We start from the raw sequence: 4855 nt of genomic DNA, 5'->3' as shown, positions 1-4855 counted from the left end.
ACCAAAATTGTCTTGATTGTTGACTTTTATTCTTATACTTGTAGCATTGTCACAATTATTATTTAGGATTTTTGGGGTTGAAAGTGACAGAAACTAACAAAAAAAATTATAACCTCACATTCAGATTCAGTTAAAGCACAGTCCAGGTGCTCAGAGGTCTTTAAGCATCTATCTCCCTATCTTCTCTGATTTTCTCTGCAATAACTTTTTTATAAGACAGAATCTCCCCACAATAGGACAAAAAGCACAAAAGAATTTCAATTATATATTCCATGAACCTAGCAAATTTAGCTTAAAAAAAGTTTAGTTTTTGAAAAAAAAAAAATTTCTGGGAATGTCTGAGTTTATACATTTGTCAGTAAGATGTTGGTGCTCCAGTTAGCAAAGTCTGGGCCACATGACCATGTTAAAGTTAGGGGCAAGTGAGTTGACATTAACCATAGTAGAGCCACGTGGACCAAGAGTGGAAGAAAGGTGGTTTCAATAAGAGACGCAAGTCACTGTCAGCAGAAGGGAAATAATGACCACTAAAACTTGGGCATGTCTAAAGGGTACAGGGTACCAAGGTGACCCCAGAAGTGGAGCCTGCATGTTGCCTTTGCCAGGACTGGTTGTGCCACTTGCAAGAAAAAGCCATAGAAGTGTGTGAGCCTCTACTGTTCTTCCCGACCAGCATGTTTTTGCACAGATATTGGTAATAGGATCTCCACAGGATGTAGCAATACAAGAAAATTCCAGGAGACACAACTTTTGTACAAGTGTCTTATGTGATTTCATACCGTTATCCTCCAATCAGCTTCAATTCACAGGAATACTTGCTGGGACAGAAGGACAAAGTTCACCTCCCCCTTCTCACCACTTGCCCTGCGGTATCTACACTCATTCTCAGACTAACTCTAACTTTCACCTCAATGAGCACCATTCATGTAGGAGACCAAAGAAGAGTCAGATATAGTGCAAAGATAGCTCCATCCTGTAAACAGGTGTCCGTTTCCCGTTCTCCTCAATGCCATGTTTTTTCTCATTTTGTGCTTTTCATTGCTAATTTCGCTGCTTAGAGTGGGTCATGCTGGAATACTGTCCAGTGTTCCTAAACACAAAAAGTCTGTGATGTGCCTTAGGGAAAAATACGAGAGTGACATAAGCTTTATTCAGGTATGAGAGTGTTACTGGCCATGAGTTCAATGTTAATTGCATTAACAATACATACTAAATAAGATGTTTGTCAACAAAAACATACATAAAACAGGGTGTGTGTTACTCAGTTGATAAAAATGTGTGACCAAAGGCAGATCACAGGAACCTAGGAACCACGGGTCAGTATTTGCTATTTTAGTGTTTGTGAAGACTTTACAGACATAAGTACCTCAAATAATGGTAACTGACTGTAAATAGTCTATATTGTGCTAGATTTATTATTGCTAGAAGTGAAAAATAATGTGGTGATATTTTAGAAAATAATCATAGGGGAAGAAACATATTTTGGAGTGGAGGTAAGGAAACCAAACTTCTCTAAAACATTTCCCAAGGAACAAGCTGAAATATAAAGGATAAGGAAAAACATCAGTCATTATTTTGGAAATAGACAAAAGACTGATTTCTGAATAATATTCTGTTGTAACAAGATGCTAAATACAGAAAGAGCTAGGGGGAGCACCCACCAATCAGATGACCATTTCATTTCTATTCTTCACAATTGGTCTGTTTAACTTATTGAGGAATAACTAACATAATATTTGAAGTGTACATGATGATTAGATGTACATATATACTATAGAACAATTACCAAGATCAAGATAATTAACATATCTATCACTTCACATAATTAGCTCTTTTTTGTGTATATGTGGTACGAACACTTAGGATCTCTCAGCAATTTCAAGCACATGACACCATATTATTAACTCTAGTCACCATGCCATACAGATCCTCAGAACTTTTATTTTTCTAATAACTGAAAATTTGTACCCTTTGATATACATCAACCCATTTTCTCCTCCCCGGCCCCTGAGAACCACCTTTCTATTATCTGTTTCTGTGTAATGAGATTTTTTTTTAAATTCCACATCTTTCTCTCTCTGGCTTATTTCACTTAACATAATGCTCTCCAGATTCATCCATGTTCTACAAGTGGCAGGACTTCCTCCTTTTTGTGGCTGATTCATATTCCATTGTGTATGCATGTCACATTTTCTTTATCCATTCATCCACTGATGAACACTTAGCTGTTTCCATATCTTGGCTATTGTGAATAATGATGCAATGAATATGGGTATGCAGATATCTCTTTGAGATACTTATTTCATTTCTTCAGAAATATAGTCAGGTGTGGGATTACTAGATTACATAGAAGTTTATTTTCAATTTTTTGAGGAATCTTCACACTGTTTTCCATATGACTGTATGATTTTATATTCCTTCCAAAAGTGTATTAAGAATTTCCTTTTCTAGGGGCATCTCAGTGGCTCAGTTGGTGGAGTGTCTGACTCTTGATTTCGGCTCCAGTCATGATCTCACAGTCATGAGATTGAGTCCTGCATTAGGCTCCATGCTGGGCATGAAGACTGCTTGAGATTCTCTCCCTCTGTCCTTACCCTGCTCTTGAAAGAAAGAAAGAAAGAAAGAAAGAAAGAAAGAAAGAAAGAAAGAAAGAAAGAGAGAGAGAGAGAGAAAGGAAGGAAGGAAGGAAGGAAGGAAGGAAGGAAGGAAGGAAGGAAGAAAAGAAAAGGGAATTTCCTTTTCTCTACATCCTCTCCAGTATCTGTTATCTCGTTTTTTTTTTTTTTGTTTTGTTTTGTTTTGTTTTTATTATAACCATCCGAACAGTACACGTGTAAGAGAATATCTCATTATGGCTTTGATTTGATTTCCGTGATGAGTAATGATGTTGAGCACCTTTTATATATATTGGCCATTTGTAGATCATCTCTGGAAAAATATCTATTTGGGTCCTTTGCCCGTTTTTTAATTGTATTATTTGGGGTTTTTTGGAGTTTTCTTATTTTTTGTTTGTTTGTTTTTGCTATAAAGTTATGAGTTCTTTATACATATTTTGGACATTAACCCCTCATCACAGGTTAGTATAAATTAGTTCCTCCCAAGGGAACCTGGGTGGCTCAGCTGATTAAGCCTCTGACTCTTGGTTTCAGCTCAGTTCATGATCTCATGGTTTGTGGGATTGAGCCCTACATCTGTGCTGACACAGTGCAGAGCCTGCTTGGGATTCTCTCTCTCACTCTACCTCTCCCCTATTTGTACCTCTCTCTCTCTCTCAAAATTAATAAATAACCTTTAAAATTTTATAACTGAAATTAAAAAAAAATTGTTCCTCCTATTCTGTAGGTTGCCTTTTCAATATATTATTTCCTTTGCTATGCAGAAGCTCTTTAGTATAGTCTCATGTTTTTATTTTAGGTTTTGTTGCCTGGGATTTTGATGTGTTAACTTTTTTTTTTTTAACTAGGCAAAAACTTTATTAACCTTGTTTCAAAGTTTATTCCCAGGCTTCTTCAGCTTAATTAGCTGCAAAGAATGAATTGTGTATAAGCAAAAACTGAAAAGAGTGGCAGTGTCCAAGGAGCTTGGGCTTAAAATATTAAAGATCTAGATTTTAGCATATCCATGAAAAAATTTTTAAAAAGCACTCATAATATAAAATAGCAGCTCCCAGTAACTTCTTCAAGTTTTATTTTCTTCAGAAGTTGACTCAACTCAGTTTGTTTCCTTCTTGGAAGCTTCATCAAAATTTTCCACAAGATCTGGAACTTCATCATCATCCCCTCTGGTAGTGAGTGGTGCTTTTCATCCACAGATTCTTCCTAAACTAGTCAGACTTGCTGTACCACGTTGGTTTAAGATCTTGGGTAGCACTTCTGTCAGCTGTTTGGTCTCAGGGTGGCCTTTGTAACAGTCAAAGTGTTTGCTGCCAGGGATGCCTGGACTTAGGGTTGTTGAAGTGGATCACTGTTCCCTGGTTTGTGAACATATTCATTTCTTCAATGCTAGAGATACTGTTTACCCCTAACTTCTTTAAAGAGAACTGAAATTTGTTATCATCTACTGTAGCCTTTCTATGAACCACCTTCTGTCAGCTAACAGTTCTTTTCCCACCAACATGCACTTGTGCTTGCAGTTTGCCGAGTTTCCCCAAACTTATGATAGTTTATTGCTCATGATAGTTTATTTCATCTTGGAACAGAAATAGGACCATGTGGGGGACTAGGGCTGGCACTCAGGAGATCTCAGGTAGACCAGCTGAGATTAGGTGAGCTCACATGGGAACACAAAATGGCAGCTAACTCACTGATTTTTAAAGGTTCTCTTTCCACATGAGTACAACCAACCACTTCCACTCCCCATCCCTGCCACCACTAACCAAGATTTTAGAAATCACGGCATTCACCTCAACTCCTTCCACAACATGCAACCCATACAGATGGAAAATAAAACCTAGAGTAAGCAAGTGATATTTTCCAACATCCTACATTCAAACCTTACCCCATCAGGGGTGGCGTGGGCCTCTTATTCACCCTAAATCAGAATTCTACCAGTGGGTTTGGAGTCTTATTAGCAAGCCCACTATGTGATTCAGCAAATCCTGGGGCCTGATTTTTCCTAACATCTGTCTAACAAGACAAGTTTCAAAATATTTTTCTAGAAAATGCTGACTACAAGGAAATGAAAATAGGCTATTTCATGCATAATAAAAAGAAAAAAATCTAAAAGATTTCAGGAGCCCAACAGAGAATTAGATTAGTAGAATTTACATTCAAATGAAGGCAATGGGTATTTTTTCAATGTTCTCATCATTTCTTCACCAACTTAAAGGCTAGTACTGATATAAAGCACTACATAA

The 4855-nt window shown here is 37.2% G+C and overlaps 1 pseudogene; it reads right to left on the bottom strand.

The window, feature by feature from the left end:
* Positions 1-3425: 3425 nt before the first annotated feature.
* LOC123577464 lies at positions 3426-4156 on the bottom strand (annotated as a pseudogene).
* Positions 4157-4855: the final 699 nt, after the last annotated feature.

This window comes from Leopardus geoffroyi, chromosome D2 (genome assembly GCF_018350155.1).
Source record: "Leopardus geoffroyi isolate Oge1 chromosome D2, O.geoffroyi_Oge1_pat1.0, whole genome shotgun sequence".
Classification (NCBI taxonomy): domain Eukaryota; kingdom Metazoa; phylum Chordata; class Mammalia; order Carnivora; family Felidae; genus Leopardus; species Leopardus geoffroyi.
Note: the sequence above shows the minus strand (reverse complement) of the source record. Positions and strands in the feature narration are given on the sequence as shown.